Raw genomic sequence first — 13,801 nt, 5'->3', positions numbered from 1 at the left:
CTGCTCCTGTGTTCTCTGATCAGATATCTTCTTTTCCTGGAGCTGCGGATTCAGTGCCATCCTTTGAAATAACTTCTTCTTGGGGGAGGGGCAGGCATCCACTTAGTATTTGGGACTTCTTGCCCACTCTTATCAGGGGAGCCAACCCCTAACAAATAATCACGGGTCCAGTAGGCGCAATTGTACCACTATAAACTATAAAGATTATAGTAAAGTAATAAAGATTAAGAGGAATAACAGAGAGAGTAAAACAAAGGAGTCAGACACATGTCATGCTAGCGTGCTCACCTCAACCCTCCTTGGTAGTTCACATGGGGATGCATGTGGAAAGAGGAGAGGGCAGGAGACAGAGGGAGAGGGAGAGAGAACAGGGAAGGAGGGAAGAGGGAGAGGGAAGGAGGCACAGGGACTGGAGGTGAGAGCATCTTTATTGTTTAGAGGTTTTAGAACATCTTTATTGTATAGAGGTTTTAGGTAGCCATTAGACATGCATAAACAGTACTTGCATACATCACAAGGTGGGTGGTAATCACAGTGAAGTCCCTGAGCTCACAGGTGAGGAAACCCAATACCTGCATTGGGGGACAGGAATGAGGGGGATGGGTGTCTTGGTGGAAGGAGATCATAAAAGAATGTCTGCTCCTACAGGGAGACAGAATCAACCATGTGCTCTGTGGGAATACATTGAAAGCAGGATAAGTTACTTGGACTTTGTCTCTAATTTAGCTTTCCAGATTCCTTGCTATAAGTTAGGGAATATGGTCCTGGTCAGATTTCCCTGAGTGTTCCTTTCCCACACACTCTCACTGAGGCCTCCCATGGTGAGCAGAGTGCCGACATTTCACTTTGGATGAAATGATCCAGCATATCGCCCTTGGAGATGTGCTATCTGCCCAGTTACTTTTTGAAAAGATACCCAGAGGTATGCGTCACAGGGATAGGTGGGGGATAAGCAAGTGCACAGGCCTGAAGGCTAACAGTGTGGGTGACGTCATGGAGAAGAATCCAAAGTCAATATAGTGAAGTGAAAGGCAGTGGAGCTGATGTGGTGCTCACCAAAGATCAAGTCATGTCGGACCGGGTGGGCAATACAAATGACAACGCATTTTATTGTAAGTGAGTGGGAAGCTATTACATGAAGACTGATGTGATCCGACTAAAATAATGACTGAAGGCGGGTTTGCAGGTGAGGCAGAATCAGAGGCTCCTAGAACAGACGAGGTGAGAGAGGCTGGGCCCTCGGGCTTGAGTGGTGGGAAAGCGTCCGATTCAGGCTAGCTTGTAATGGAATACCCACTTACTTTTCCTGCTGGGTTCGTTGTGGGATTTGAGGGGGAAGGAAAGAGTAAAGGATGATATCAAATATAGTGTTTGGAAATTCATTAATATATTTTATTTGCAGAGCTATTAGGCACTAATCATTATAAAGATGTACTGGGAGCAAGGTAATTTCAATCTGTAACAATGCTTACAAAAGAGAAATTTGGGTTGGGGAGAATTATACACCATCATCCAATTTGCAAAAGGAATCACCATACAAATCTTTTAAATGGCAAGCTCCTTTATTGCAGTTAAAGTGTGATTCAATTATTATAAAATCCATTTAGAAGTAATTATTCATGAACATAAGTAAAATCCACTTTCATTAATATTGGAAGGAGAGTGGTCAAAGGCACACCCTGTCATACCATGTGAGTGTCCTTAATTAGGTAGCCATGGGTAATTGTGTGCCTCAGGACAGAAGACCTCTCGTCTTGTCAGAAAAGGCACCAGCCACAATTTGTCCTCTCCAAACAGTCCTGGTGACACGTATGTATGCCTATATTACAACATAACTTAAACACAGGACCTAAATGCAAGTAACTTAAATCATTTGCCAAGCAAATAGGTAGAAAACCTGAAGACATTCATCTACGTCTTCTATTTCTGAAAAATCAGCCATTGGAAATGAGATGGAGTGTAGCTCTACTCCGATAGAGTTTCTAAGAGAGAGATTCAACTCTCGGGGTAGGAGCTGGTGCTCAGCCTAATCCCAGACAGGGGGAGCTTACACTTATCTCCAACATCTGACTGCTGAGTATGTCATTCACCTACTAGGAGCATATATATGAACAATTATATATATTCCTGATGACTTCAAAATACCCCCCCCCCACCCAAATGCTCTAGTTAAGCTACAAGATGTGACTGTTTTCAACGGAATCCATTGGATCTTAGACAAAACTGATTCTACTAATAACCCTATTTGGTCTATGAGAACAAGGGTAAGAAATATAAACATCCCAGTAGTTGACCAAGAAAACAGGATCATCAAGATAGGTTGACCACACCCACGTTCCGGGAACCCAAGAGGCAAGAGAATTTTGGGAATGATGAGGGCAACAAATGTATAGATGTGCTTTACACAATTGATCTATGTATTGTGATGAATTGTATGAGCCCCAATAAATTGATTAATTAAAAAAAAATGATAACATAAATAAATCACCCCTCTTGATCTGTTAGGATTTTTACTTCTGTAGAACTCTGTGACTTTTCAATTTTTAACGTTTTTGTTTGTGCTATTATTTCAGATCCCGGTTTCTTTGAATGTAGCCAAATCTCATGTGACCTTGTTCCTGATGCTGACTTATCCTTGAAACCAAGTTTTAACCCCACAAAAGATCCCCCTTGCCTACTTCCTGGAAAGAGCAGCAGTGTGAGGCAAAATGCAGAAAATATTATTATTAACGTTTGCTACTGTCAGTACTAGTAGTATCACTACCATCATTATTGCTACCCACAGTTTTCATAACTAAATGGCACAGAAGGAAAAGGGAGTGTGTGACTCAGGCTGGGGCCCTAAGTAGTTTATAACGCATCGAAAAAGAGGTGAAAAGCTTATTATGTTTGAGTGATTCATATTTCTTAATGTAAGGGAATTTAAAATTATAATTAAAGCTTAAAACAGTCTCATTTTTAGACAAGTAATATTGCATGACATTTTGTCTTTCAGCTAGGGATTTCAGGGAAGTTTATAAATATTACCTTGATAAAATTCACCAAGCCCTTCTAAGGTTGCATGTATAAATGTAATTTTCAGAGGGTGAAGAAGAAGAAAGCACACAATACAATCACGCGATCTGCCCCGAGTTGAAACTTTTAAAAGTGTCTAAGGCTCTGCTCTTCTCTGTGATGTTCAACAACTGAGAGTCCCCGCCATCGCAGCCGAGGCATTTCGTCAGGCTGTTCTCATTAGGGGCATTGCTTCTCTCCAACATGCCCCAGGACAGCAAACAGAATACATTTCTAAATTTCACAATAGGAATGTTAATCACGTCTCAATTTAGTTTATAGCTGAGAATGATTTCTTTTGATTTTTGGAGGTAAGGAAGCCCATGAAGTAGATCAGAGGGTTAACATAACCCTCCTTTAATGACAAGCATTTTCCGTGATTCATCAGCTAATCATAAACTTAGGTTACACAGTTCTAATTTCATAGTAAAAGATTATCCAAAAGTACTTATGAGCACTTGCTTTTGGACCACTGCAATTTATGCTAAATAAGCTTGGCGGATCTTGATGTGTGAAATCATTTGCAGTGCATCTATTTTGTAGATTGCCAGCTGCTTTCAATGAGGAGACCCTCAAGTGTATCAGCTTCCACAGCAGAACTTTGATACATGAAGTACCTCAGTGTCCACACAATAGAGCACACTGATTTGATTATGATACTTATGTGATACTAGTTTCACTCCACATTGACTTAACTCTGATTTGTTTAATTCCAAATAAATTACTTTTGTAATACATTAGCCAAGGTAGCCCTAACCAGTGCAGTGCAGTCAGTGACTCTGGCAGCCTCCCCTGTGTCGGATGAAAACTGGGTACCACTAGGTCTCCCAGGGCTGAGTTTTCAGAAGGAGACTGATAGGCCTTTCTTTAAAGACACTTCAGAATGGGCTTGAGCCCTTGACCTTTAGATGAGCCGCAGAATGATTAACCTTTTGCATTTCCTAAAACTCCCAGAGCAGAGTGCTGCCAGGGTGGGACTTCTCAGTGGGGCTGCTAACTGGGGTGTTAGCAATTGGAAACCGCCAACAGCTCTGTGGGAGAAAGACAGGGCGGTCTATACCCATAAAGAGTGACAGTTTCAGAAACCCACAGAGGTAGTTCTTACACAGTGGTTCTCAACCTGTGGGTCGAGACCCCTTTGGGGGCCGAACGACCCTTTCACCAGGGTCACCTAAGACCACGAGAAAACACATAAATATTTCACAATATATAATTATATATTGTTTTGTGATTAATCACTAGGCTTTAACGATGGTGAATTATGTTCACTTTGTAACAATGAAAATATATCCTGCATATCAGATATTTACATTATGATTCCTAACAGTAGCAAAATCACAGTGAAGAAGTAGCAATGAAAATAAGTTTATGGTTGGGGGTCAGCACAACATGAGGGGCTGTATGGAAGGGTCCCAGCCTGAGGAAGGCTGAGAACCACGGTTCTATCCCATCCTGCAAGGTGAATAGGGGTCAGAACTGGCCCCATGCAGTGGCAGTGAGTCTGACATGGAGAGACTCCTGCAGATCCAGCAGCAGACACAGAGAGGATCCTCTGCGAGCTGACCATGAACTCAGACGTTCTTCTCGGCTTTCTCTGTTCTCTTCGGCTTCCCTGCAGCTCCTCATCCCGGAGCATTTGGCTGGCTCTTACATAGATCTTTTCCAGGGAAAGCCCCTTCCCGGACAGCTCATCCTCTTCCAGCTGTTTCTCCTTCTCTTTCAAAGTGCAGTGAGGACGTAGGTTTCTTCAAATTTGTAGATGCTTAGACAACAGCCCCTTCTCAAGGAAGGGGGAGTTCCCGTAGAATCCCTAAAGACTTAAAAAAATGGCTCAGAAACATTTGATTCCAGTTCCATGACCTCGTGGTCCAGTCCTGACTCGGTGCGTCCCGGCTCTAGAGCATGCCTGCCAAAGAACCCGTGCAGTCAAAGCCATCACCTGTGTCAGCAATGGGCCCCACACGGGTCTGCAGATTTCCTCCTTTCTACACAGAATGATCCAGAGGCAGGACTCTTATTATTTTCCTATGAAAGTTAGATCAGTAAATTTCCTAACGCCACACAAGAGAAGGAGCCTGGCTTATCTGCTCCTGTGCTTTTAACCACTGCCTACGCATAGTTTAAGGGTCTCAATGAATCAAAATTGACTCGATAATAGTGAGTTTTGTTTGTAGTTTGGAGAGTAAAAGACAGTAATATTTACAAGGTTTGTTGGGAACCAATGATCACTGTATTTTAAATGATTCTGCTTAGTCATACCAATGTCTAGCCTGTGTACTTTGCAAATAGTACTTTGGAGTATATCTAGCTCATCTGTGTGTGTTTTCTGGTTTAGCCTTCTTACCATAATGAGATAGGGTATAGCAACTCCATTTTACAGATATGAAATGGAGGTTAAAAGAATTGATTTGACTTAAGTAAGGAACTCTGATTAATGTTTTACAGTATGAGAATTCAAATTCTGATTATCTGAAATGTGGCTAACATATTCCCTGGTATACTACACTTGAGTTAAGTCATCATAAAGGATAGAGTTTATAAAATATGAGATTTATATTGTGAAATCTTCCACAAAGAGAAAGAAGCCTTTTTTTTAAAGGAAGAGGATCACTTGATGGAAAAGAGATTTCCAATTTGATACCAGCTAATCAGTGACTATTTTCAGTGAATTTGACTTTTCTTTTATTCCTTGCCCATTATTAACAAATATGCAAGGATTGTCTGAAAAGAGTGGGTCACGTTATTTGCATTTTTCGTTTCCTTTTACAAGACAATCCTTACTATAACACAGGATACATAAAAAAGTTATGTAGCTCATAAGAAATTTGTTCCAGTAATGCTGACTTGTTAGTGAACCCTAACAGTGCTCATTAGGACTAATCCTGCCTTATAAGGCATAAAGTCTGTGTGTTTCGGGATGACTTTATATGCCTATAGGTTGTTTCCCCCCTGCCTCCCACCCTCTGTCCTACTCTGAGTCTGTACCACTTGCTTACTAACAGGCCAGAGCAGCTCCAGGGAAGAGTGACATTGTTCCTGGCCACCATTGCTACTGTTTCATTCCTCATCCCTTCCTACGCCCAAGTCTCCTTCAGGGGTGGGGACCAGGCTTTGGCAGTGGGTTTCATTGACGCAGAGGAGAGATGACAGATGGTTAGAGCTTACACAAATGGGAGAGATCAGCATTGGTAAACAGAAGTAAGCAAGTCAAAGGATGGATTTCTCAGGAATGAAAACAAAATAATGGTTTTTATACTTATATAATGTTTAATAGTCAGTGTGATAAATTTACATGTAGATATTAAATACAGCTAATCCTCATGCCTCCTGTACAGGTACCATTATTACATCCAAGTATAGAGGAGGGAATTAAAGCAGGATGAAGTAATCCTCCAGGAAGAGGCAGAACCTGGGTCAAGGCTACCAGTCTGCAACCCAAGTGTATTCTCACTCTCACTTTATGGCCTTTGCAAGAAGAGTGTGAGAAAGGGTGAGACATGGGGAGTCAGTCTGCCATTTCAGAGACACAGAAATAGGCCAGGTTGAAGGATACGAAAAGCCACATGGTGAGGTACTTCAAAGCCAAACAGATGAGTGTGGGCTTGATGGAAAAAGATACAGGTTAGATGTTATTTAATATTTCATTACCTGTAAATTTACTAAATACATCATCTGTAAATTTACTGAATTTACTAAAAGCATAATCCAAAATTTACTAAATATTTACTAAATCCTATAAAAATACTAGGAATCCATTTTGAGTGTATGGGTTGTGACTAGATTGACAAAAGGAATCTTTGGGGAGATAAGCTATGCATAGGACACATTGGAAAAGAGCTATATGAATCACCTCCCCACACACACACCCATTTCGGCCCCTGAGTCTATTCCAAGTCACAATGACCCTACAGAACATTTCGGTTCTCAGTCTGCAAACGCTAAGGCATCTTCGTCTTTCTTTCGAGAAGCACCTGGTGGGTTTGAATTGTTGACCTTGTGATTAACAGCCCAGCGTGTAACCCATTACATCATCAGGGCTACAGAGGAGAAGCTAGAGGGTGATAATAATGACTATTGACTGTTTAAAGCATAAGAAGATAAACGAGTTTTTGTATTTCTACATCACTGGACACATTATTTTAATGCTAGTGATTTTAAGATCACAATCTACTCTAGAGATCACTGCCTTCTCCTTTTCTTCTCCTATCAGAACTTTCTTCCCTAAAGAATCTGCTGAGAACCTGAAAGCATGATCCTCTCTCTTTGATCTTAAATCATGTGGAATGCAGCTGAAAAATGACTTTCTTGTACCAGCTATCATGTACTGAGTGTTCTCGTTCAGATATTCCATAATCAGCTACCTCTTGGATTACTATGGTTGTGTTTTGACTCTCTGTTAACCTTATTCTGCATCCTCGATCCTCCTACCTACAGGCTCTTCTCCCTGTTGCCCAGAAGCAAAGTTCTGCTTTGTCTATGACGCATCCTACTACCACTAAGACAGTTTCAACACGTTTTCCACAGTCTACCTCATTTTCCTTCTTATAGACGCATTATGTCTGCAGGACTAAAACATATCACAAAAGCAAAGAAAATATGAAAATATTAATCTAGGGCAGTGTTAGTTTGCCAATTATTAGGCAACCTCAAAAGCAAGAAATTGAATGAAAGTCCACTGGCAACCATATTTGTTACTTTGGGGTAAGAGTCCTCTGCTTCTTCGCAGGCCAAGGTGTTTTAACTTTAAGTTCAAAGGAATATTTCAGTTTAATCTGCCATAGACGTGTGTGTTTAAGGTTAAGTCCACTTCCTTGGGTGGGGTCTCTAAATCACATAATTATCATGTGATCTATGAAGAATAATGTACACCTTGAAAAGGCAAACATCTTAATACCGGTAGCCTATAACAAGCAGCCATGGTCTAGGAGGGCTGAAAAGAAATGATTTTTTTAAAATGCATGATTAGCAAGATTCTAGGTACATTCTCCCATTGGGAATTTGCATAAGTGATGTTAAGCTTTCCCCCCCAAGGCAGGCTGACCCTCCTTGGCTTACCCACCAACAGAAGTGAAATGACCTTCTCAGAGACTCAGAGAAGGACATATCCACACTACCCACCCCACGTCCATCATGAATTCCTACTGGGACTCCCTGCTCATCATTATACCAGGAAGAAAAGAGGAAACCTCACTGCCATCAAGTCCACACCAACTCATGGCAACCCTATCGGACAGGGTAGAACTGCCTCTATGGATTTCTGAGACTCATTCTATGGGAGTAGAAAGCGTCCTCGTTCTCCCTCGAAGCAGCTGATGGTTTAGAACTGCTGACCTCATGGTTAGCAGGCCAACTTGTCACCATGATGCCACCAGAAATGTCTATTATTTGAGGTGACCAGGGGGATAATGCTATATGGAACAGTTTTGTTATATCCCAATCCCCATTAAAAACTAAAAATAACTGACCTTCACTGAAGTGAAGCCTTCTCAGAAGAAGGGGTTTCCAGTCCAGTCATATGTTGGCCTTGCAAAATGAGATGTAGAGGTAGCGATCTGGGTTTGGTGCATCTAGATACAAATGTTGAAGGGATGCCATAAAAAACTGCACTTCCCCCTCTGGGTCAAGGTGGGCTCGATTCTTGAGGTAGACCTCCAAGTGCAGATGACAGGATAACTACTAGCCTCAGCAGGTGTACACGCTTACTAGTTGAGCAACTCTCAAGGAAGAGAACCTGTTTCCCATTACTTCCTCCGACACCCCAGGCTGCGTCTTCTTGTCGTGGCTTGATGATGGATGCATCCCCGACGCAACAATTGGACCAAGAAAAGACAAGAAAACACACCAGGGGCAATTGGGAGACGTGGTCCCCTCGGAAGCTGAGGGATGCCACCATTCCCAGACGAACTGCATGACCTGAGAGTGGAGGGGCGTCATTCTCAATGAAAACTCAGGTTGTTCTCACCAGAACAAGAAGGAAGGAGTACTAGGATGATTAAAAAAAAATTTTTTTTTAGGAAACAACTCAACAAATATCCATTGTAAGGTGCATACTAAATTCTCCGAAGACATCTTTCTCTGAGTAAAAGCTACGATTTCATAATATGACCTATAATGCCCCAATAATACTGTCTGATGTTCTCTTGTGAGAGCTTTCCCCCTCCCACTGCTGCCCTCTAGCTGTTCCTGAAACACTCCCGGCATGGGCATGCACATTTTGGACCATACTATGCTTTTGCCAAAAAATGTTCTTTTCCCACGTATTCCCAAATTCCTTTCCTCATTTCATTCAGGCCTTCTCAATGGGAATTTTCTTGGCCATTCCATCTAAAATTTAAACTGCTCCCTAACTCTTTATATTACCTTTGCCTGCATTATTATTTCTTCTTGACATTTATTCAAGAAGGCCTGTTACACATGTCTGTCTCCAACGAAGAGGACCTGTTGGTAATGCTTTTGCGTTAAGGTGTTACCTTCAATATCAGCAGTTCGAAACCACCAATTGCTCTGCGGGACACAGAGGAGGCTTTCTACTCCCATGAAGAGTTGTAGTCTCAGAAACTGCCAGGGGCCGTTGTACTCTGTGGCTTGGAGTCAGCATTGACTTCGCGGTAGTGACTTTCGGGATTTTTTCCCTCTAACTAAAAGGTTGATGTGAGAACAGATGTTGGTCTTTTTTCAGCTATTATTCTAGATCCCAAAGACCTTTTAACTTTTGCCCTTATATCAGTATCATTCATTTAGTATCTAATCCTCTTGTTGTTGTTGTTAAGTTTTCTGGAGAAAATATCCTTCCCTTTATTGTACACTCGTTAGAGAAAGGGGGAAATACGAATACCTTTGTCTTTCTATCAGCCCTTCCCTGACATATTCAGAGGTGTACAAACAGGGGATGGTTCTCCAGATAAGTACCACAGAGTGAGAGAATATTTGGCTCCAGAAGCAAAAATGCAAAGGTTTTGTACAGGAGACTGGAATCTGAGGTAAACATGAAAGACAATGACAAAAGAGTTCAAGACACCTCATGTGGGAAATTCAGCTGAGAAGTATGCTGTGTGAGCTCACGGAAGTGTGGCTGCCCCGGCGAATCGAGAGCCCCAGGCCGCTCCCTCAGTCAAGCTTTCCTGTTTCTCAGAGCTATATTTGGAAGTTGCCAGACGCGGTTCTGTTAATTTTGAAAAATGGAAACAATTTTAGCAATTCAGACAGATAACAGACCACAGATAGATGGTGCTCTTTTCTCTATTACAGCAACACTGCCACCAAATCAATACTCGCATGCCAAAAGGTTAGACATTATCATTCTGGAACAAAATAGACACTTAGATAGGCTAATTTCCAAGTGTCTCATCCTAAGTAATAAGACTGAAGGGTAGTCCTGGAATATTTTAGACTCATGAAATCTATGCGTATTGCAGTATTGGCTATGGTTGATTTATGTATGTTTGAGCTCTTAGACACTAGCTGTCTCCTGCCTGCTGTCTGGTTTAGCGAACTGGCCAGACATATGTATATGTCTGGCTAAAGGTTGGGATCCATTTAAGAACAGGTGAAAAACAAAGAGTACTCCAAATTCACAAAATGCATATGTATCTTCCCAACTTACCAAAGCATTGACTACACTGAGAATTGTTGGTTTGTTCTAAAGAAGCTGGTCAGTCGACTAGAGTCCACAGGCTAATGGGCCATACATCAGAGGAAGCCAGAAAAAACAAAGGATTGATGGGACATGAAGAAACTTGGTTAATAAAAATAGTGGTTAAATGCGTAACTTGTAACTGAACTGTTGACAGCCGTGGACACCCTGGAGGATGGTTCTACTCTGTCACACAGGGTCACTTTATGTCAGAATTCGCAGGACTCCGGTGGGTTTGGTTTCTGTAATTTTTGTGATTAGAAATGAGAAACGCGTTTTGTGAGAAAAGGAAACTGGGAGACAAATTCCAGGAGGACCGATGACCGGTTCTAGCCTGTAAAACTAGTCATTTCCGTGGCTGTGCACAACCATCATTCCGCAATCGTCACTGGGCCAGTGGTGAGCACCCTCAGTCTGCACAGCACGGCACCTGCCTCAGACACTGGTTTGCTGTCTACGATCACTGTTAGGTTTGACTGTGCAAACAAAGCTTTTAGTAACAGAAGTGATGCCCCTGAGACGTATTAACTTTCTATTTTATATATAGTTAAAGCGCACGCTGCCACTGCGCTGTTCAGTTCCCTTATTTCTGGAATACGTTCTACTGGTCTACGTGTCCAAGGCCTTTTGTTGATCCCCACCCTCTCTCAGAGCCCCTTTAGTGGTCATCTTCGCAAAATCGAAAAGCAGCACCAAACTGCCTTTCCTGGAAGATGTTATGCCGCCCCGCTGGCTCTGAGCCGCATCTACTCCATGTACCACAGGGGTCTGTTATTGCTTGATTTGAACCCATTGTTGCAATCCACCTGTGTTAGTGCAGGTAGGGAAACAAATCTAGAGGCACTCATAGGTGTGCAAGAAAGAGCTTTTTATCAGAGTATTGTATATTAAGAAAACATCCCAGCCCAGTCCAGATCAAGTCCATAAGTCCGATATAAGCCTATATGCCAGATACCAGTCTATAAAGTCCTCTTCAGACTCCCACAACACAACACATGCAATGATGCTGAATGCAGGAAGATCACAGGCCAGTGGGTGGAAAGTCTTGTGGATCCAGTGGTGGTGGAAGCATCTCAGCACTGACCATGTGGGTCTCCATGTGGCTCCTCCAGCTTTAGGGCTCTGGCTCTATCAGTGGAACTCCATGTGGCTTGTCAAGAGGAATAGGAAGCAGAGTGTCTGCTCGCTAGTGAGCTATTTATCTCATCCAGCCTCCAAATGAGGTCATCACGTTGCAACCTGATTGACAGGCTAGACTCCACCCCTTCACAAGTTGACACAAGGTATGTAACTACCACACCACCAAAGATAGCCTCGCATATCATAACCACATTGCAACATTGCTATTGACACTTATTTGTGGCTCAGTTCCCATTGTTTCACTGTTTTTCTGAAATCTCATCTCTCTATATAACCCTTAGATTTCTCTGTTGTCGCCTCCATTTTGTTCTCCAACAGACCACTTGAAGCTGCGTCACGTAGACTAGACGGTTCTCATTAGGGGTTAGGGTAGTTCTGTTTCTGCAGAAATTGTGGAGTCCTCCCTTAGGAGGCATCCACCCTACCTTCAGATCAGCACTTCAAAGAACCAGACTCATTACTGTTGCTCTATTCCCCACGGTGATTGTGCTGCTATTCTTTCCAAATCAATTTCTCTTCAGCCTCTCTTAACTGAGAGGGTTCTTATGTCTCCCTATTCAGATGGCACTCCGCCGTCTCACAAATCTCATCTGAAAACATGAATCTTCTCTCTTCTCTTGGCTTCATAGTGCCTCTTGCTTCTGTTATTTAACTTTGCAATTGTATCACTTAACTCCGTCAGGCATCTTGACATACAGCTTCCACAAAAGCTCTATCCATTTTAAAACCCAGCATATTGTGGAAATATTCCTCCCTGATTAAAGTTTTATGATTGTGCTTTGTCTAGCAGCAGGCTCGCAATTACGTCAGTGGGTAAAGGAGATAGAAATTTTAATAAAATCCAATATGAACATTTCTGAAAATATATGTAGGTCAATCAACCTGAGGGTGTTAGTGTATGCATATATAAATGCCAAGCCTACTGCCAACAAGTTGATTCTGACTCATGGAGAGGCTAAGAGGGTTTCTGTGAGTATAAATCTTTATAGGAGCAAACAGCCTCCTCTTTCTCCTTGTGGAGAGGTTGGTGGGTTTGAACCACCCGTTTAAGGTCTAACCCACAGGCACATTGTAATAAATACAGGCTGGCCAACATCCTGTCAGAAGGATGGAAATAATCTGGGAGGGAAATAATAGAGCCTTCCCTACATTTCATCATAAAATTATTTTATACTGAGTATGATGGTATGGGTAAAAATGAGGCAGCAAGTGAGTAATAGAGGAAAGAACAAGATGAGAGGGATGGAGACAGAGGGAGAGAGTAAAACACTTGAATTCGCATGTGTTCCATTCATCCATACGCATAGGGTCATACGATGAAGACCATCGTGCTGTTCATTGCTGGGTGTCATCCTAGTCAGCTCCCCTCCACAGAGACCCTGTGCACCACAGAAGGCAGCGCTGCGCGGTCCCACGCCATCCTCAGTGGTTCCTGTGTCTGAGCCCACGGAGGCAGCCAGGGTGTCAGTCCAGCTCTCTGAGGGCCTTCCTCTTTTTAATTGCCCTTCCACTTTCTCAACTATGATGTCCTTCTTCAGGGACTGGTCTCTCCTGACAATGTCCAAAGTATGGAAGCCAAAGTCCAGCAAGGAAAATAAGTGCGGGTGACACAGATTCAACGAAATTTGAACCCTCCCTTAACCATGACTTTCCCCCATGCTATGTGGCCGTCAGACCCAACTCCGAGTTACTGAAGCAAAAATTGGAGCAACTGGTTCTAGTATGAAAACAGAAGAGCCACCATCAGTATGGCAGCCCTGTGGTTTCCTGCTATCCAGAAGGCAAACCCTGCATCTGTGGTTGTGGGGAGACTATAGGTTTCCCTGTGTTAGGGAACAACGACTTAAATAAATTAAGTGAAAACCTAAAATAACATATTGCTTATGCCATTAAAATCATGGAGAACTGATATGTATATTGTAATGTAATATACATGCATTGATGATAGTAATTTATTCTCAATTGTTATATTAA

Source organism: Echinops telfairi, unplaced genomic scaffold (assembly GCF_000313985.2).
Source record: "Echinops telfairi isolate 266 unplaced genomic scaffold, ASM31398v2 ScPeMD7_9;HRSCAF=40, whole genome shotgun sequence".
NCBI lineage: Eukaryota > Metazoa > Chordata > Mammalia > Afrosoricida > Tenrecidae > Echinops > Echinops telfairi.
The sequence above is the reverse complement of the archived record's forward strand: the minus strand, read 5'-3'. Positions refer to the sequence as shown.